The following is a 22,250-nucleotide window of genomic DNA, read 5'->3' as shown; positions in this document are numbered from 1 at the left end:
TAAAATATACTTAAAAAAAAATCAACAAGGAAACAGCAGCCTTAAATGACACACAACCAGATAAATGTAATTGATATTTTCAGAGCATTTCACCACAAAGCAGCAGAATATACATTCTTTTCAAGTATACATGGAATATTTTCAAGGACAGACCACAGGCCAGGCTGCAAAACAAGTCTCAATATATTTAAGAAGACTGAAATCATATCAAGAATCTTCTTAAACCACAATGGTATGAAATGAGAAATCAATTACAAGAAAAAACCCTGAAAACCACACAAACACATGGAGTCTAAATAACATGTTACAAAATAACAAATGAATTAAAAATGGAATCAAGGAAGAAATAAAAAAATCATGAGACAAAAGAAAATGAAAACACAACAACTCCAAATGTATGGGACATAGAGAAAGCTGTCTTAAGAGGGAAATTTATGGCAATTCAGGCCTACCACAAGAAACAAACAAAAAAAACAACAAAATGCAAACAAACAATCTAAAGTTACACCTAAAGTAACTAGAAAAAGAACAACAAACAAAGCCCAAAGAGAGTAGAGGAAAGGAAATAATACAAATCAAAGCCAAAATAAACAAAATTAAATAAAAATACAATACAAAAGATCAATAAAACCAAGAACTGGTTCTTTGAAAAGATAAACAAGACCTATAAACTCTGAAGTGGAGTCATCAGGAGAAAGAGACAGAAGAACCAAGTAAACAGAATCAGAAATGAAAGAGGAGAAGGCACAACGGACACCGGAGAAATACAAAGGATTGCAAGAAAATAGTAAGAACAACTAAATGTCAACAAATTGGACAGTTTGGGAGAAATGGATAAATTCCTAGAAACATACAATCTTCCAAAACTGAATTAAGGAGAAACAGAAAATATGAACAGACTAATAACTAGTAACAAATTCGAAAGAGTAATAAAAAAGCTCCCAACAATCCCTGACCAGTATGGCTCAGTGGGTTGAGCGCCAGCCTGTGAACCACTGGTTTGATTTCAGGTCAAGGCACATGCCAGGTCCTCGGGTGGGGGCGTGTGAAAGGCAACTGATTGATTTTCTCCCCCTCTCCTTCTCCCTCCCTTCCCCTCTCTATAAAAAATACATAAAATCTTAAAAAAAAAAAAAAAAAGCCCAAACACCTCCCAACAAACAAAAGTCCTGGACTGGATGGCTTCACAAGTGAATTTTACCAAACACACAAAGAACTAACACCTATCCTTGTCAAACTATTTCAAAAAGTTCAAGAGAAGGGAAGGCTCCCAAGGTCAGTTTACAAGGCCAGTATTATCCTAATTCTAAAACCACACAAAAACACTACAAAGAAGAAAAAATTGTAGGCCAACATCCCTGATGAACATACATGCAAAAATCCTCAACAATATATTAGCAAACCAAATTCAGCAATAAAGCAGAAAGATCATACACCATGATCAAGTGGGATTTATTTCTAGGACGCAAGATTGGTATAATATCTGCAAATAAATTAGTGTGATACACCACATAAAATAAAAAATAAAAATCTTATGATAATATCAATAGATGCAGAAAAAGCATTTGACAAAAATCCAGCACCAATTTATGATGAAAACTCTCAGTAATGTGGGAACAGAGGAAATATACCTCAACATAATGAAGGCCATATATGACAAATCCATAGCTAACATCATAGTGAATGGAGAAAAACTAAGTGTTTCCCTTAATATCAGGAACAAGGCATTGATGTCCACTTCCACCCCTATTATTCAACACAGTACTGGAAGTCCTAGTCCAGTAATCAGATAAGAAGAAAATAAAAGGCATCCAAATTGGATGACATAATAAAGATTCCACCAAAAAAACTACTAGAAGTGATAAATTCACTAAAGTAGCAGGATACAAGAAATATTCAGAAATTTGTTGCATTTTTATACACCAATAATGAACTATCAGAAAGGAAATAGTAAGAACAATTGTGTGTCATTTACAATTGTCTTGAAGAAAAATAAAATACCTTGGAATAACTTTAAACAAGAAGGTAAAAGATCTGTATTCAGAAAATTATAAGATGCTGAAGAAAGAAACTGAAGAAGATGCAAATAAATGGAAGCATATACTGTGTTCATGAACAGGAAGAATTAACATCACTAAAATATCCATTCTGCACAAAGCAATTTAAGATTCAATGCAATTCTGATCAAAATACCAATGGCAGTTTGTACAGAGCTAGACCAAATAATCAAAAATTTATATGGAACCACAAAAGACTCTAAATAGCCACAGCAATCTTTAAACTGAAGAACAATGATGGCAAGAATATTTGGGTAAAGACAGTTTAATCAAAGAATGCTGTTGAGAAAATTGGACAGATGTGCAAAAAATGAAACTAGACCACCTTTTTACACCACATACAAGAAGAAATTTAAAATGGATTAAAGACTTAAATGTAATACTCAAAACGTAAAACTCCTAGAAGAAAACATAGGCTGTAAAATTTCTGACATTTTGCCCTGACCAAGTAGCTCTGTTGTTTAGAGTACCATTACAATGCACCATGGTTGAGGGTTCAATCCCTGGTGAGGACACATACAAGAGTCAACCGATGAATGCATGAATGGGTGGAACAACAAGTTGATGTCTCTCTCTCTAAGAAAATAAAAATAAATATTTTAAAAATCTTTGACATTTCTCCAAGTGATATTTATTTTGATTAATCTCCCAAAGCCAGGGAATCAAATTTAAAAATAAGTAAATGGGACTACATCAAACTAAAAAGTTTTGCACAGCAAAGGGAACCATCAACAAAACAAAAATACAATGTACAGAACAGATGAAGATATTCACCAATGATATATCTGATAAGGGGTTAATATCCAAAATTTGTATAGAACTCATACAACTTAACACCAAAAAAACAAACAATCCAATTAAATGGGCAGAGGACCTGAACAGACACTTCTCCAAAGAGGACATACAGATGGCTAATTAACATATGAAAAGATACTCAAGTGCCCACTTATAGATGTGGGGATAAAAAGAGCAGTGGTACATATACAATGAAATGTTAGTCATAAAAAAGAATAAAAAGAACAAAATCTTACCATTTGCAACAGCATAAATGGACCTAGAGGGTATTATGCTAAGTGAAATAAGTGAATCAGAGAAAGACGAATATCATATGATTTTACTTACATGTGTAATCTACAGACCAAAACAAACAAATAAAACTGAAGCAGGCTTATAGATACAGAGAACAGACTGATGGTTGCCAGGTGGGAGAGTGGTCAGGGGACTGGGTAAAAACGGTAAAGGGACTAAGAAGTGCACATTGGTAGTTACAAAACAGTCAAAGCGATGTAAAGTTCAGCACAGGGCACATAGTTTAGTAATATTATAATAACTAAGTATGGTACCAAATCGGTACTGGAAATATCAGGCTGGGGGAGGATCACTTGGTAAAGTATATGATTGTCTAACTACTATGCTGTACATCTGAAACCAAAATAATACTGAATGTAAACTGTAATTGAAAAACACACACACACACACACACACACAGAAACCAAAAATAAGTTGGGAAACAATATGATGATTTGCTCTAGAGGCAGACCTAGGTGGGTGACATTTCAGAAAGTCATATTTTGATTCAATTTGTGGTGGAATATCATAGAACTGGCAATTCTGTGAAATAGTTCAACTTCTTCTCACTACCAAGGTCGAGATGAATAATTTGATCATTTGTCAGGGACGTTGCAAAGGAATTCCTTATAATGGATAAAGGACATGAACCAGAGCATCTCTAAGGGCTCGTCCTGCTCTGAGGTTATGGGTTTATTTTTCTCTCAAAGGTCCTGAGTTAAATTAATTCAAGATATGCAGCTGAAGTTGCAGAAGATGATAAACTCAAACAGCTCTAACAATAATAAAGGTATCTGACAGAGAATGAATATTTATTCAACAAAGAACACAAGTCAACGTTGACCAAAATAATGTACTTTAAATATTTATACTTACGTCAATAAAAAAAAAAAATGATTCCAATAATTCACAATGCTTCAATCAGGAGGTCTACACCTTTTAAAATTTCTTAGACACACCATCTCTGTGTTTGTCTTCATTCTATGAGAAAGCATAGGTATTTTGAAATAGCTGCAGCTACTTAAAAAAATGGGAGATACTGTATTCAGAGAACTTCTCCATCATAAGACATAATAAGGGAAATAAATTTTCACAAATCAGTTCACTGTTCACACTGCAGCATATCCTAGTAAAGCTACACATAAAGGATCCCACTCACACATAAGATCATACTCACTCTCTGAACTCCCTTAAGTTACAAAAAAATTTCCACAGAAATTTAGACATAACAGATTTTTAAATCCCATATCCATACACTTAGATGAACATTTAGCTTTTTTTTATTAATTATTTTTTTAACAAGGTTACTTTATTTTTTTAACTTAATTTTATTTTATTTATCTGTTTTTAGAGAGAGGGGAAAGGAGAAAGAGAGGGAGAGAAACATTAATGTTTGGTTGCTTCTCATGCACCCCCAACTGGGAATCTGGCGTGCAACCTAGTCATGTGCCCTGACTGGGAATCGAACCAGTGACACTTGGCGACACTCAGTCCACTGAAGCCACAGCAGCCAGGGCTCAACACTTAGCTTTTCCGAAGCAGTGTAAAATGTTAATTTCTCTCACTCAGTCCTCATACACAGTTGGTTTTACTTGTATTTGTCAGATGTCCTGTCAAACCCTGTAATTTCTGAACGTAATTTAAATCGGCACATCTATCCAAATAAGAAGACTCAGTGCTCTTAAAATTTAGCCTACTAATTTCATTAGAAATGGTCACAAGTAAATAACTTTTTAAGACAGCCCAGAAATATGGCTGAAGTTCTCTGAAATTATATTATTAAATGTAGTTACCCTTTTAAATTCATTTCTTTTTACCTTGAGGTAAATAAAAGCCATTCTTAGCATCTTCTTCAAACAATCGTTTGCAATACTTTAGATTACATATATGAGGCCTGTCCAGAAAAAGCCCAACCATTGCTAATATAATGAGAATGATTTGTGTGACACAGATGTAACCTGGCAGCCAAGGAGAGTGGACTGTGCACATGTGTGCACATGCCTTAACAGTGACGACTTCACTGTACTGTGGGGGTGGTAGATGCCACTGAGTGAGCACGTGCACTGTGTGGCTGTCACATTCAAAATGACTGGGAGAGTAAAGCAATGGATCTTGTGTCAAATTTTCCATTAAGCTTGAACATTTTTCTGTGGAAACTATTCAGATGACAGAAGTCCTCAGCTATGGGAAAATGGTGACTGGCAGCTTCATCACAACAACGTGCCTGCTCATGCATCACGGTTCATGCAGAGTTTTTTGGTGAAACATCAAATCACCCAGGTGACTCAGCCCCCCTACAGCCCAGATTTGGTGCCCTGCAACTTCTGCCTTTTCCTAACACTAAAATCACCTTTGAAACGGGAGATTTGAGACCATCTATGAGATTCGGGAAAATACACCAGGGATGCTGATGGCGACTGGGAGGACTATGTGAGGTCCAAAGGTGCCTACTTTGAAGGCAACTGAGGTGTTATTGTCCTATATACAATGTCTCTTGTATCTTCTTCAGTTAATTTCTCTATTTTTCATAGTATATGGCTGGATACTTTCTGGACAGAGCTCATATATTGTTTGAAATGTGACAACATTGTAAAACAAAAATTTTTAAATTGGGCATGAAAATTTTTTAGTGCGTATGTAACCACTGAAAGTTGCTGGGAAGGTTATTATATATTTGATATTTGCCCTGATTATATGATCTTGTTTTGGTTTATTAAGCAGCTCAGAGTACTGACCCCAAATTGTATTTCAGATGTTTTTAGCAATAATTCTTACAAAGAATTTTTCAAAGATCAAAAAGTTGGACGTGTCTGAAATTTACTTTGGATTAACCAATTTATGTGTAAAGCCTGCTTAATAATTACTAACCAGTATCAAATTATTCTGCACACCAGAGAGTACAGTTAGTGTGCATGACAACCTAGCTGTACACTAATTCATAGTTAGCACCACTGGAGCATGAGTTTCTCATTCACAAATTATTTTTCAAAGACTTCCAACACATGATACACAATTACATTTATGTGCAGCAAGCATGATAATGACATTTGATGTGTGAAATATTTTACATGTATATTCTTCCACTGCATTGCATTGCATCTGTAATGTGCCAGAAAAGAAATTACTGCATAATCCATAATGTGATTCAGCCATGATGATAATTCTGGTATACAATCCAGTTTTTATAAAATATTGTAAATACATTTTCTATTTTAAGCACAGTATTTCTATGAAAGCAAAGATACAACTCTCCAATTATAGTAATACTTCTATTTATTTATTTATCTTTACCCTAGGACATTTCTTTTCATTGCTTTTTAGAGAGAAAGGGAGGAAGGGAGGGAGGGAGAAAGGGAAAGAGGGAAAATAGAGTGTGAGTGAGAGCAAGAGAGAGCACGCGAGAGAGAGAGGATGGGTGCCTTCTTGTATGTGCCCCAACTAGGGATAGAATCTGCAACCTCAGTATGTATGTGCCTTGACTGGGAATCGAACCCATGACCTTTAGGTTTATGGGACAATGTTCCAACCAACTGAGCCACACCAGGTAGAGCTATAGTAAGATTTTAAAGTAATCATAGTGAGAAACTAATATAACTAAAATGTTAGTGAACTATAACTTACTTCAGGTTCAGCATATTTATTCTAACTGAAAATTATCTGTAAAGTACTTTTGTCTTTTGGAATTATTAACTTTTCCTCTAATTACCTAGTGCAGATTTCCTTTGGTGAGTTCCTTTTCAATAAAAGAGAAAATAAAAATCTAGTATTAATAATAATCTAATGTCTAGTTTCCCAGTTTCAAATCAGTTTCATTTATATTTACTTTGTACTCAACAACAAGCCCTTGAGATAAATATTATTTTCCACATTTCATAAACATGGAAAATAAGGCAGGCCCAAAGCAGTTACCACGTCTGAGGTGACAAAACGAAGAAGAGTTATAAAAATAACCTATGTCCTCAGACTCAGATTTCAAGCCTTGTCCACCAGACCACACTGTCTCACTCCATCCAATTAACTATGCCAGTCTCAGTCTCCCAAAAGCTAAAGAAAACCTGAATATTTAAACCTCTTCTTCAACTACGATAGCTGGATGTTTGTGTCTTCAGAGACACATGTAAAACCGAACCCCCAATGTGATAGTATTAGGAGGTGATGCCTCTGGGAGGTAATTAGGTCATGAGGGGAAGCCCTCAATAATGGTAGTGTGCCTATAAAAGGAACCCCAGAGAGCTCCTTTGTCCCCTTACATCAAGTGAGGATACAGCAAGATGGCTGTTTACAAACTAGGAAGTGACCTCTCTCATCAGACACAATGCACCTTGAACTTGGACTTTCTATCCTCCAGAACTGTGAGAAATACATGTTTGTAAAGTCAGCCAGTCTACAGTAGTTTGTCATAGTGGTCCCAATTGATTAAGATATCAATTTATCTGCATTATAACTGGGTTCCATTGCAATATTTTGAAAAACAGGATGAAAATGTACAGTTTTCTGTAATGTCTCCAGTTACATATTATATACTCTACTTTCTCAGCTGACATTCTTCCTACTATTTTCCACTGATCTAAAAAAAGTAAATATATAAATATATAACATTTGAATTTAATAATGTATGAAAAGTCCCAAGTATTCCTATATGTTAACTGATGTTAATTTTTTTCTCATTGAAGTGTTTAATTGGAGAGCTAGGGCATAGCTGTCTTTTGTCATTACAAAATTTTATATTGTTTGTGTATCTAGTAAATTTTTTCCAGACCATATTATTGCAGACAATGAGGGCTCAATCCAAATCAGATCTCTATTTCTAGTACACAAATGCACTAAATCAGTTCAAAGAAACAATGTTAAGAATAAAGAATTTTATGGTCCTGATCCCATTCCTTTAGCTTTTGAACCTCATTTAAAAATCATAAAAGCCCTTCAAAGCACATGAATTCACTTGACAATCTCACCCCAAAGTTTCTAAGACTGGAACAACAACACTCAAGTTAGGCATCTTTACTTTCCACTAGTCCTTATTTTACTTTGAAAGCATTTCCAAAATAACCAGGGAAAAAATAAGCAAATGATGACCAGATGGTATTTCGAGTCATTATATGCTAAGAATTGGAAGGTACTTCAAATCTCTCTGTCTCTGACCTCAGGCAGGGATATAGCCAAACAATTCAAAAATGGAGTTTATCTACTTACCCTCACTGAAAATTGATGTAAAAGTTATTTCATATCCTTTCAAAATGTTTAGTACTACTTCAAGATGTTTCTTGGTTCTAACATATATCTGAAATTTAAATTCCTCTCTTTGAGTTGTCACTCTGAGAAACAAAGCATAAATATCCCTGATTACCTTGCTCCTTTATGGTATTTTAAATAACCTTTGGAGAGGGCTGTCACTAACAAGCTGCCTGGTGTGCCAGTTTATGCCCCTTACCAATTGTTTTAGATCTCGTCAGTATAGCAACTTTCAAATAACACCCTTGCCAAATTTAGTTGTAGTTCTGAGACCTAGAAAGGAACTAAGATTTATCTAGTAAAGCGTTTCTCTTACATTAATATCCATGAAAATCATTGGAGAGTTTGTTAAGACACAAAGTGAGAGGTCTTCTACTCAGTTTTTCTGAATCATTAGGTCTGAAGTAGGCCCCAAGAATGTGCATTTCAAACAAATTCCTAGTTAATGTTGGTGCAGAGACCATTTTTATAAGATTCACAAACAGGTAACAGTGGTTCACAATTTTGGCTTCACATTAGAATCACCTGGGGCATATTAAAAGAAACCTAAATCCAGGCCCCACTCCCATGGAGCAATTCAATTTGGTCCAGGTAAGGCCAAAATTATTATTATTATTCTTTTCTAAATGTCCCTAGGAAGAGAAAGCCCACAAGACAGATTGGCAATAAAATATCTGGGAAAAGTGCCTACCTCTACAAGTCTTCTCGAAGTTTCACTAGATGTTTAGAATATACCTCTCCCCAACCTCTACAGACGGTGGAGGAACAGCTACCATCTCCCACATGAACCCCCGAGAGGCTCAGCTGTGTGAGGCGGAAGAACAGAGTCACTAAACAGTAGAGATTAGGAGGATGGGTTTAAGGAGGAGGGATTAGAAACATGGGGCAGCTGAAAGGCTATTTCAATCATGTGGGCTGGAAATAGTAAGGAAAAATTTTAATGCATTTGAAAAGAAAGCAAAGAATGAAACAGTCACTGTAAATAAAAATTCGCACCACTTGCCAACATCAGGTCCATGGAAAAGCAGGAGTCAATAGATTCAGATTTTGATCCTATGCTATTGTAGCATCATCTACAGTTTCTAGAACACAGTGCACAATGAACACTTGTACAATAAAGAACTGAAATACAAAAATGTAGAAAGCAGAAAAACATATGTTCAGATGTTTAGGAAGGGTGTATCTACAAAGCCTTTCCCAGAGGGAGGGCAGAATTCATAGTTTATGGATCAGAAGGATGTTGACTATTGTGCATATTCCGAACCTTAAAGGCTTCAAAAATATGGTTTTATTTCTCATGCTTCCATGGGTGGTTCTTCTGCTTCATGGTGTTGGCTAGCACAAAGATGGCTGGAAGATCGAAAATGTCCTTATTCATCAGGGGGGAGTTGGGGTTGCCTGCTGGCTGGTAGCTCCCTCTGTGAGACTTCACGTGGCTGTTTGAGTGTCCTCACACAGCATAGTGGCTGGGTTCTAAAAGGGTGCATGCCAAGCACAGAGGTGTGAAAACTGCTGATCTTTTATGGCAGAGCCCTAGAAGCTACAGTCACATTCAGTGCAATCTATTGGCCAAAGGAATTACATGGCCAGCCCAGAACGAGGGGCGAGGAAGCAAGCACTACCTTTCGATGGGAGAAGTTCCAAGGAATGTGCAGCCAGGTTTAATCCACCAGTTTATTCTCTGTCCACAGATTTCCATTTCCATCCATACAGAGCGTACTCACCCTCTCCCAAGCCCCACCCCACTGCCAAAGTTTTATCCTGCTATGGCATCAAGTTCAGTCTTGAAGTCCAGGATCTTATCACCTAAATCAGCTCCATGATGCTCTGAGACAGTACCCTTAAGATTCCTCCTAGGGCCCTTCTGTCTAGCTGAGATCCAGGAGGTACTGCCTTAAATCTTTTGAAATCTTAATACAAGGTCTTATAGTTGTTCCCTGGCTTTTATTTTTACCTGGAGACCAAGTTTTACCGGCAGTAGTGCTCTGGATCTGATCTTTCAACCCAAGGTCATTTCTTACTTATAGTATTTGGTGGGTAGGGAAGCTGGCCATGAGAAACAATTTTAGTTATGACCCAGAAAGAAAATATTTCCTCTGAAGTCTACTTAACCCTTTGAGTGCCATGCCTAACTGCTAAAATTCGTGTGAGAAATGCCACGCTATTTTGCTGAGAAATGCAGTTTATGAAAAATGTCTATAAAAACATTATTATTCATAATAATTTGCTGAAAACTTCATGACATACAGTAAATACACTCTTCTTTTGTAAGCAGTGCTCTTTTACGCAATTTAGCAAAAAAATTTATTGCATTAAAATTATTTTATTATAACATTTTAGAAAAAATAAATCCTTTACTTCAATATGGCTTTTGAAGTATAATATAGGGCATAATATAAAACCTATGATCATAATTTGAAAAAACACATAGCAACATGGATAACATGCAAGAAGTATGCCAAATATCACATAAATTTTTGAAAAAAAAACTTCATAACGTACAAAAATAAATGAATAAAAACGGCATTCACACTAGACATATATCAATAGATATCAACAGTGAAAAACAGTTTATAAAAATGAAATGCAAAAACAATACAATAGCAAAAGCTTCCTTATCATGCACACTGCATAGTGTTTCGACGATTATTGCAAAGATAAATGAAATTAAAAGGAACGTTTAAAATGTAAGTAAATATTATAACAGAATTAATATGTCAGTATTTGAACAAGCGTAAAATTTGGATCAACATGAGAAAAAGTTATATCAATATATAACCTGAGGTACAAAAAAAGAGAACAAAACATAAAATACGAATTACTTCATTGTTATTTACATTTATAGCCATTGAAAAAATTGTCGCTGGGGGCAATGCTGGCACTTCTGGAAAAATTTGTCAGCATCACTCACAGTGACGTTGGCACTCAAAGAGTTGAACTCTGAACAGTCTCTTCTTTATTTCATCTCTGCAATACTTTGATTATAGGTGGTTAAAAAAAGAAATTAATTAGCACTTCCAATATTCTGCTAGAAATATCTCCTAAGCTAGATCCACAAATTCATTAGGTTCATTTTCCTTCTTCCAAGTTACTATAGGGGACAGTCTTGCTGATTTTTCTGTCACTATGAAAAAACAAGGGTACTATTTTATATTCTTCAATAGCAGTTTCCTCACTGTTCTTCCAGCCAACATTTAATAGCCTTCTTACTGCCCTTCAGGTCTTCACTGCCACCTGCTCTCAAAGCCGATGCCAGATGTTTTATTATGGTAGCATCGCATTTCTTTCTTCTTCTTTCTTTAAAAGATTTTATTTATTTATTTTTAGAAAGAGTAGAATCAAGGGAGAAAGAGTGGGAGAGAAACATGAATATGTGGTTGCCTCTCATATGCTCCCAACTGGGGACCTGGCCTACAAGCTGGGCATGTGCCCTGACTGGGAATCGAACTGGCCACCCACACTTTGGTTCATAGGCCAGTACTCAATCCACTGAGCCACACCAGCCAAGGCAGCACTACATTTCTAGGTACCAGTTTTTGTTTTGGCTCTTTATTGCTATGTAACAAACCATCCCAAAACTTAGCAGCCAAGATAATTATTTATCCTTTCTCATGATTCTGTGGGATGATGAAGCAGTTCTTTATCACATGATGTTGGCTTCCATGCTGGGATGGCTGGAAGGTCCCAAATCAATCCTAGGGTTGGCCCTTGGGCTGGCTGCTGGCCTGGAGCTCAGCTTGGACTAATGACCAGAGCCTGGGTGCTCCTCCACATGGCTGTGTAGGCTTCCTCACAGCAAGGAAGCTCAGCTGTAAGAAGGAACCTTTCAGGCACACAAAAGGAGAAGCTAGAAATCTCTTTTAAGGTCTGGACTTAGAAATTACTCCATATTATTTCTGCCACATTGGATTGCTCAAAAAAAGCAGGGCCAGCCCAGATACAAAGGGGGGTGGGGGTGGGAGGAACAGATTATGTCTCTTGTTGGGAAGAATCACAAAATATTTGCAGTTATTCCCCAGATGAAGTCATTAAGTATTTAAGTAGTAGATGGTGCCATAAGAAATGAATTCTTTGAGAGAATAAATTTAGTGAGTGAATAATAGAACTTCTCACCCCTAGATAATATATCAGATGAAGGACTATCAGACACAGAACGATAAAGGAGGATAGAGAAGCAGGGTCAGTGAAACAAAGGAGAAGCATAGTATTTCTGGAGCACAAAATCAAAGAGTTTCAAGGAAAGAATCTGACATCTTAGTCCAACACCACAGAGAAACCAAAGGACAATAGAGATGTGTGAGTGCCATTCTGCAGCCTCTTACCCAAAGCAGTAGAGCTGTAATAGGTCTGTGAAACAATCATAAATACTAGTCTAAATTTTAGGAAGATAACCGTAATCATTTAAAGCCCGGGGAGAAAGTTACTGAATATGACAAAGCTATGGGAACAACCCTAGATATCCTAATAAAAGCTGAGTTGTTGACTTTAAGGAACATTGCTTTACTTTTTCTTGTTTCTCATGGTCATGAAATACATCATATATTTAATTTAGATGGCAACTATCTTTTAAGGAAAAGACATCTCAGTTCTTGTATGTTTTTAGTGAACTACCAAATTATCTGGAACACATTTAAAATGAAAGCTGAAGCCACATTATTAATATTAGTCGCTGAGCATAGGCCACCAGTGGCTGCATAATTCTTAGAATGTGTAACCTCACACCTTTCTCCACCACCTTCATTGTTTATAAAAATGTTTCCCCGACCCCCACCCCTACCCCTACCCCACAGTAAGCAAGTCGTAAAGCAGAACCGATCTTGGTGCCTACGCAGTCTCTCGTCAATCACACATGCTCTCCTTTCAAACGACAGGTTGAAAGTGGAGATCATCATTCCATTTGCTTCTCTTAATTCTTCCATAGGTGACCTACCTTTCACAAGAGCAGAATCATATGGACTATTTACTCCAGGGAGAAACCATAGAGAGCAGAGCACAAGTCTTTACAAATAAGGAAACTAAAGTTCGGAGGTGTACAAGTGACTTATCTAGGGTCATAGGGTAGAACATGGGCTTATGCCCAAATTTCCTAATTTGAAAAGAACTAGACGGTTGATAGCACTGATTCTGACCATGTAGCCTAATTGATAATAGAATATCCTAATTAAAAACAAACAAACAAACAAACAAAAACACCCTAGGATTTTGGAACATGAACTTACAAATATAATCCAGAGCAATTCTTTGTTATAATTTCTCAACTATAATTCAAAATGAGATTTCGTTTTAGCTTTGGAGCAGACAAACCAGTGTACTCTTAAAACAGTTAAAAATATGAGTAAGCCCTGGCTGGTGGGCTCAGTGGACTGAGTGCTGGCCTGTGGACTGAAAATTTGCCAGTTTGATTCTTGGTCAGGGAACATGACTGGATTGTGGGCCAAGTCCTCAGTTGGGGGTGTGAGAGGCAACTGATCTATTTTTCTCTTCCTCTCTTTCTCCAAATAAATAAATAAATAAATAAAATCTTTTAAAAATACGATTAAGCAACTAATCTCAACCCCTTCTCTAAATTAAACATTTATGTGTACTCAATTATGGAGGCTAGAACTACAAAGGCATACCAAGAAGATATGAGGCCTTGTTTCTGCTTTCACAGGACTTATATTCCTGTTGCAGAAAGAAAACATGCATAGTTGAGAGCACCCCATCTTATAAATAAAAGGTACTACATTTGGTTCCAGACAAACAAAACAACCCAAGAGAATGAGTGAAACACTACTGAAAAAGCACTTGTCAGAGAGGTCAGAACTTAAATCTGTTCATGCAACAAATATTTAGAATGCCTACTATGTGCCAGGGCGAGTTATTAAGTATTCAGGGAAATATAAGCATGTAAGGTAGACAAGACCCCTGCTTTCAGCGAGACAATAACCAAATATACAAACACAATAAAATCAGAAACACTAGGAAGACTATAAAGCTACTTTAGATTAGATGGTCAGGAGAGGCCTCTTTAGCGGGACTGCCATTAAAACATAGGTTTAAATGGAGCCAGGCAAGTGATGATACCATGGAAGATCACTCAGGAAGGAGGAAGAAGCAGCTCAGGGCATGTGAAGGTCAGCTAGAAGGCCACTTGGCTGGCATATCAGAGCCTTTGGAAAGCAGAAGGGTGACAGAGGGACTACAGCCAAGGTAAAGAGTGTGGATAATAGATGGCCCAAGAGCAATGGAAAAGCCAATGAGGAGTTCTAAGCGGAGGAATAGCTGATGGTATTAGCTTATAAAAATGTACAGTGACTCAGTAGCCAATGACTCAGTAGGGAAATGGGAATATACTCAGGAAGGCAAAGGCTATATAATAAGAAGGGTGTTCAGAATACAAAGGAACAGACCCATTATCCTCACCACTGTTTCACCTGGACTCTATGTTCAGAACTGGGAGACACACTTTTAAGACATACGTTGTATTTACAACACTAGAGAGTCATGCTATTTAATACAGTATAAAAATTAATCACTTATTATGACAAGTCTAAAGCTCTGCCACAGAGCTAAACGAAGATTATAGTCTTTCACAGCTATAAAAGAATGACGTTTGCAGGAAGCAACAGAGCACAGGAAGTGTTTATTTCTGACTTACCTACTCTAGGAATGCATGGCCATCTGTTACCTAACGGAAAGATGGCATACCAAGTTCTATGCGTTAAAAATGCTACCTTAAACAAAAATCATAAAAATACAGACATGAAGTCACGCAGTCTAAATCTCACAGACATTTATATTTTTTAGATCTTTAATGTTAAAAAATGACAAATATCACACACACACACACACTTCCCTATATAAAAACTGACAAAGCACAGTAAGATAATCTTTTACCAACGCGTGTACAAGATTTAATTTTCTGTTTAACTGGTTTATAAACATCAAAACGATTTTACTCAAACCACCTATAAAAAGTTATTTTTTTTACATACTGAGTATTCAGTATTCGTTTGCCCCAAGCCACCAGTGTAATAGTGATTATCTTTACCATGTGTTCACAGTTCAGAATGTTAATCTTACCCTATGAATGCTGGTCAACCGGAACCTCTGCAATTAGTTTCTATTTGAAATATTCCTAAAGAGAAAACATACACATGTTGTTATATTTTAAGCATTATAGGACTGTAACACAATTCATCAGTGTATGTGGTTCTAAAATTTCCAACATTTATAACAACTTTTTATAAAACATACAAAAGGTAACTTTAAAAAGAAGTGAGTGTTGTTGAAGAGATCACCTTCTGACCTTTCACAAAAGGGGTCAACTAATACCCAGGGAAATAAATCACTGTCACAAATTACAGATTTAATCTCATCACACGCAATTTATAAAGCGTAAAATACGAACATTAAATTTTTGGTGAAAAATGAGATAAGCATTGTATCTGAGGCATGACTCGTTTCACAAACAAAAGACAGAAAACCCCACTGAAAATATATAGCTTCTTACAGAAACAAGGAAATACGGGGTAGGAGGAAGATTTAATATTTGAGTTTGTTTTCTCCTTCCAGGTTTTTTTTGTCTTGTTCTGTTTTAGTTTGGCTTTTGCTGGACTGCCATGTGTACACAATTGTGCCATTGTACTCTACAATGGCGCAATGCTGAGGTCTCCTTTGCCTCATCATTTCTCACAGGCTTTCTCAATGTTGTTTATAGTTTCTCTAAACATAGTTCATCACATGGGTATGTTATAGTTTACAAAACCATTTCACTATGGAATATTAGATTTTTCTTAATACTAATAATACTGTAAATATCTCTGTACTCTGTTCACATGATTTCCTTCGTATTGACTTCCAAAACTGAGAGTACTGGGTTAGAGCATGAACATTTTAAGGCTTTGATATGTAAATCAAATTATTTCCCAAGAAGGTTATGCTAATTTTCTTTCCTACAAACAGTACGTGAGCAGAACCCTCACCAGATGTGGGAATCAACAATAAAAAAATAAAAAAAACTTCATTAATTCCATATGAAAAATTATCTTTATTATTGCTGTATTTTGCATTCCTTTGATTAAGTTGGGTTGAATGCTTTCAAACATGTTTAATTAATAATGAGTTTCATTCACTTTTTTCTACTTAACATTTACCTAAACCAGAGGAATATTTTGCTGAGGAGATATATGAAGGGAGAGCCAAAAAACAAACACGCAAACAAACAAACAAAAACCCTGGAGTTATCTTCTGCAGGACCAGCCCCTTGTAGTACAGGCTGCCCCCACGAGGTGAGTGCTCTAGGAACCCATCTGTATCAGTGTACCGGCTGGCACTGTTCTGAGAGGCCGCGTTCAGCTTCAGTGAATTTTTTTTAGACTCTTTCAACCTCTGTCCATTTTGTAATGGGTGATTTACGAGCACACTTGCCTACACTAACAGGGTGCAGAGCATAAGTCCCCTGAAAACAGGAGAAAAATTCCCACAATCCTTGATTGGGGGTGTGGGGAGTGGATGGTACAGTGTTTAAGATATACTGCATAACAATGGCAAGTTAATAGCCACATCTTCCTGAAACAAAGAAGGCTGCCACCCAGGGCGAATTGTATGACATAATGGGGAAGGGGGCCTCACGATGCTTCTGTGTGAAAGGCAGGGGGCAGATGCCCACCACAGATGTCCTCGCATCGCTGGGAACTTTTGCCCTGAATAAAGATGGCAGCCAAAAGAAGGTAAGAGATACTGGGGAACTGGCAAAAAAGGGCACACACTAACATACCAAAGGATGTGCCAGATATGAGATCACCCAGGCCAAGCATTTAAATGAGGGCAGGCTAAAAGAAGGAGAGAGCCAACGCAGTCTGGAGTAAGAGAGAGGAGGTCTGAAAGTGAGCAGTCCAGTGAGTTGCCAGAGCTGGCGGTGCGGCCGGGGGGACCTGCCCAGCCACCCAGACTTGTGAGATATGCTTGGAGCTGACCCATGACCAGGAATGCTGAGCTGCAGCCTTCTGCTGGTCTGAAAGGTGGTACCTCTCTGACTGGCGTATTCTAAAACTGGCCTGGTTTGGCAAAGGGAGGCAAAACTATGTGTTTTGGGTGTTTTTAAAGGGAGCGGGATTTAACAGCAGAAATCTGCCAGTATTCTAAATCTGTATAGCTTTAAATAAACAACCCCTTTCCTTTTTCACCACACTCTTGTATTGGGAGTCACACTTCTTGGCGGTGGGCAAACCCCACAGCTGTTCCAGAACAGCATTGGTGGGGTTCTGTACAACACCATGCTGAGTGTTCGGCAGTTTACGTCCAAAAACGACATGATCCCCATGCCCCACCCTCTCTATTCACTCGATTTCATCCCAAGAAACTTTTTGTTTCCCTGAATGAAAAAAAGGGAAACGTTTTGCCAATGTGTAAGAGGTGAAACTGAAAATGACAGAAGCACTAAAAGGCACCAAAATCGATGAGTTCAAAAACTGGTCTGAGCAGTGGAAAAACCATCTTCATAGGTGTATTACATCAGATGGAGAATACTTTGAAGGTGACTGAAGTTGAAACATGTAAAAATAAGTATACAATTTTTTATAAATAAATTCTAATTTTTTGAGGGTCGCCCCTCATAAATGTAGAACTTAATGAAAGCTCTCTCATAATGACAATTTGTCATCTCAGACTGTAGCCATTGCTGTCAACTAAAAAAACAAAAAACAAAAAACCACATATACACACACACAACAAAATGTAGTTCAGTTTCTTTATCCAGGCTAAAACCAACTCACTCTAATTTTAGAAATGATAGCAAAAGTTATCGCCTTTCTTCCTCCCCAGCAGCAAACAAAAGTACAAGTTGGAAGGATGAGAATGTGAAAATACCAAATGGCAATGCCTCTTAGAACAGAATAAATAGTCCATGTTAGGCAGGATAAAAATAGGACTGGGATGCACAGTAGTTCTGACAGATCCAGCTGCCCAGACAGCAACAGTGGCTTCTCCGGTTTGCTATGCTAATGCCTGTTAGGAAACTGGCATTACCTACTCCCTCAGAAACATTTTCTTTCCTCACAAGCAGGACACAAGACATGTATTTTCACTTAAAAAGTCACTTTCTGAAAGTCATCTCCAAATCTGGAAGAGAAGCAAAACACTGAGAATTCCCTTTCTCAAATAAGAGCTCCTTTCTGAAGGTTCCCCGAAAGAGATTAAGGAACAATAGGGGAAATCAGCCTTCTGATAGACAAACAAAGGCCCCAAGGTTTTTACTATGAAAATTGAGAAGTCAGAATGCTCTTATTTCTTGCTTGTCAGTAGAAATCACGGATATTGACAAAATAAACTCTTTTGTAGTATAGCAAAGAACTACTGTAAAATTTTGGAATCAGAATGGCTTTCCATTTGGGTAATAAATTAAATACAATTTAAAAATTTAAGATTTAGCAAGAAGTCCAGAATCTCCTCATAGTCACTTGATGTCAACTTTGCAGGTCATCAAATATGGCCAGAATCACTGCAATCTCACACTTATTCACCTTGCTTTGTGCAATTCCATAAGTTTAAGGATTTAGGTGATGTGAAATTAAAGTATCCTATTTCATCCATTTGAAAGGAAGATTTCACTTTACCACATGCCCCATTTGGGATCACCTTCAAGAATCACCTTCCTAATGACCCACAGACATGGACAACTGGGTGGGGACTGACTGTGGGAGAAGGGGTGGGCAGGGTGCGGGGAAGCAATAGGGAAAAAAAGTAATAAAAAAACAAATAAAAAAATTTTTAGTGGGGGAAATAAAGAAAATATAAAGAATGGAAATGCAATTTTAGTGAATATTAGAAGAACAAGGATTTTCCTTCACACTGTATATTTTTCTCCTTACCTGATCCCTCCAGAATTTGGCATTATGAAGAACTAAGTAATGACATAAGGTTCTTTGCATAAAACTAATAAGACCAGTTGTTAGTAGAGGTTTTGCTGACCAAGACTCTGACTGGAATGTCATGCTTAAAGGAGACATGCTTGGGCTCTGGTTGTTACCAAAAAGCCCTGAGGAACTAGGATTGACTTTCGAAGTTAATAAAAGCCCACAAGAAAAAAGGTCTGGTACCTTGGTTGGTTGTGCGGTCCATGGCAATCTTTCCAGGGAAGGAAAGATGGCTAGAAGGGACCTTAAGGCACAATGGAAAACCTGAAGGACTTGGAAAAGACAGGTGTTTACAGGCAAGGTTGAATGCCAGGTATGTGGTTCTGCTTCTGTGCCCTTAAGGGCAGACTGAAGGTCACCCTAAATGGTCCCTTGTGTAAGTTCCAGCAAAGGAGAACTAAAGATCATGAGTGATCATTTGCTGCTCCTGTTGTGTTTATGCAAATGAACAGGATAAATTAAAAATGGACTTAATGCAGTCCCTTTAATGACAAGGAGCGTAATCTTAAGGAGAAAAAATCACGATTCAAGGAAAATCACAATGATCAGTGGTAGACTATAAAGTAGTGCAGCTAACGATCTTTAAAGTTTCTTTTCATTTGTAAGTTAAACTAGGTCTGTGGCATCATCAAAGATGCTTAATTTATAGGCAAGAAGAATGTCAAAGGCCTTGCAACTGGATGTCTTTCCAATAAGACAGTCTTACAGATTTAGAGACTTGTTTGTGGGTTATGCTGCATAAATTAACACGTGTGTTCTGTTTTCAAAGGGCATAAGCCTATTATCTCATTACCTGAGTGATTGTCTGTACGAATAGTCCTCACTAAATCCTGTCTGCATCACTGCCTCCTGAGACTCAATGGTTTGGCTGAACTAAGTGGCTTGGTTGGTGAAGAATGGGGTGGTCTGTGGGCTTCACTTTAAAACTGGTTTCTCTTTTCTATCCTAATGGGTTGGACAGAAAGGGCCCAGAGGTCTGAGATGGGGGGAAACCTAAAATATTTCCCTCAGCCCAAACTAAGTATAATGGGCAAAAGGGTTTTGGACAGGTGAGACGTGCCTGGCACACCTTTCTCTAAAGAAGTCCTTTTTTTCCCTAATGTGGGACATTGAAAAATTAATACCTGCCTTTTGTCATCTAGTGGTTATGGATTGAATGATGCCTTTTAACCCTGTTGCCAAATCTGTTGCCCTCAGAATACAACAAGGATGCCAGCCTGTTAAACCAAGCATGCCATTATCCGGGACAGCCAACTAACCTGGAGTCTACAAGATCCTTCACCAAGTGGGAAGGCCACCCTCCCCTCCACACCTCCACTCTTATTAGGCATTTCTGGACCCAAGGACAGGTAGGACGACGACCATGCCCTGCTTGAAGCAGCTAGAGGAGCTCGAGACCTTCGCCCATTGTCCTTTATAAGATTATAAAGGGTCTTAAGTCTGAGAGGGTGGGAATGCTAATTTTTATTGTTATAAAAAATTAATTAAAAAACAAATTTTTTAAAAGAATAATATAGGAAAGGGTGAAGCCAGAGAACTTGTATGCACAACCCATGGGCATGGACTGGTGGGAGGGTGTTGCTAGGGAAGCGGGGTACTGGGCAGAGGGGAGTGAAGGGGAAAAAATTGGAACTATTGTAACAATATAATCAATAAAATATACTTTAAAAAAAGAAAAGAGATCCCAGGAAAAAAAAAAAAAAAAGGAATCACCTCCCTGAGCCACCCTGACTTCCACAAGCGGAACCTACTGCTCTTCCATCTCTGCCCCTAGAGCACTTTACATACTAACAGTTCTCTCACGCTGTTTTCTAGTGTATCATAGCTATTGCCTCAAGTTCCTGAGGACTGGGGCAGCATCCCTGGGACCAGCTCCAGTGTCTCTTCCCCCTGCTAGACTAAGGGGCCTGGATGTTATAGTGGCTTCCATGCACTGATTCATCAACAGGGTGGTGAAAACATCTCTGGAAACTTAACTAGATTAAACAAAAATAGTATCTACCAGAACTTTTTTCAGGAGTTGTACAGAATGTGGTTGGAAGGAAAGATAAGGAGTCACTATTTTTTTTCTGGTCAGTTGAAATCCTGGGAACTGGCAGACGCGGAACAGAGGGCCTCTGGCTACTCTTCCCTCTCATAGAGTGCTTGTCTTCTCCTCTTAAAAATGTCACGAACAAGTATTTAAAAAACAACAGTCTGAAGTAGCATCAAATCATTAGCCTGCCCAGGGTAACAAGTAATTAGCTGACCCCATGTCTCAGTCCTATCCCTGTCTCCACTATGAAAATAACTAGGAAATAATTGTTGAGTGAACAAATACCAGATGAGCACAATGCCCATTTGGGAGTCAAGGGTATGGAGGAGGAGGCCTGTGTGCACCCACTGGTGCATGCGCACGATGGGCCTGGAAGAGTGGCAAAACAAAGTAGTGGGGACAGAGCTTGACGCATTTCCATCACCCTATGACAGATACAGAGACTCAGAAGCAGAGGCTAAGGGCTAAGCCTTCACTTGTCAGGAAGAAAGGAGAAAAATTCAGTTGCCAACTTCCCCTCAAATATGACATGTAACAAATTTGAACAGAGAACCGCTGTCAAATTCAGCATGACCGGCAGCTTAAAAATGACGGTGAGTCATCCTGAATCAGTGATGGGTCACTGGATAAATGCCACAGCATTCCTGAATGACCTCAATATCTTATCAAATTATAATATTACAGTTCTTCTTTTGTACACGTTAACAACATAGTGTAACAGGAAGAATGCTGGAACCAGTAGAATTAATCAAGCTATCACCCAAACGAGGATGGTGTATATCATGCCCTGTCCACCTTCCCCCAAGATCAGGGGCTCTAGGACAACAAGGACATTTCTGGATTTCCCAGGGCCTACCACACAGTAGGTGCTCTATATGTACTACAATTTCAAAACCCTATGAACTGTGATCAAACTGACAACCCTGCAAGTCCTTGGATGGTTTCAGTCTAATAAAATCA

At 37.9% G+C, this 22,250-nt stretch overlaps 1 protein-coding gene across 2 annotated transcripts in view; it reads right to left on the bottom strand.

The window, feature by feature from the left end:
* Nucleotides 1–22,250, bottom strand: part of LRRC8B (leucine rich repeat containing 8 VRAC subunit B) — an 85,899-nt gene that overhangs the window by 24,005 nt on the left and 39,644 nt on the right. Inside the window, exons 2-3 of one of the 2 annotated variants that reach the window (XM_090269707.1) lie at nucleotides 15,423–15,477; nucleotides 4,002–4,106 (exon numbers count right to left, since the gene is read on the bottom strand). The gene's annotated coding sequence lies outside the window, so the exon portion shown is untranslated. The remainder of the gene's footprint in view (nucleotides 1–4,001; nucleotides 4,107–15,422; nucleotides 15,478–22,250) is intronic. The other variant, XM_090269708.1, reaches the window with a different exon arrangement.

The sequence above is a fragment of the Furipterus horrens genome, unplaced genomic scaffold (genome assembly GCF_987537825.1).
Source record: "Furipterus horrens unplaced genomic scaffold, mFurHor1.1.pri manual_scaffold_3, whole genome shotgun sequence".
Lineage (NCBI taxonomy): Eukaryota > Metazoa > Chordata > Mammalia > Chiroptera > Furipteridae > Furipterus > Furipterus horrens.
The sequence above is the reverse complement of the archived record's forward strand: the minus strand, read 5'-3'. Positions and strand labels throughout refer to the sequence as shown.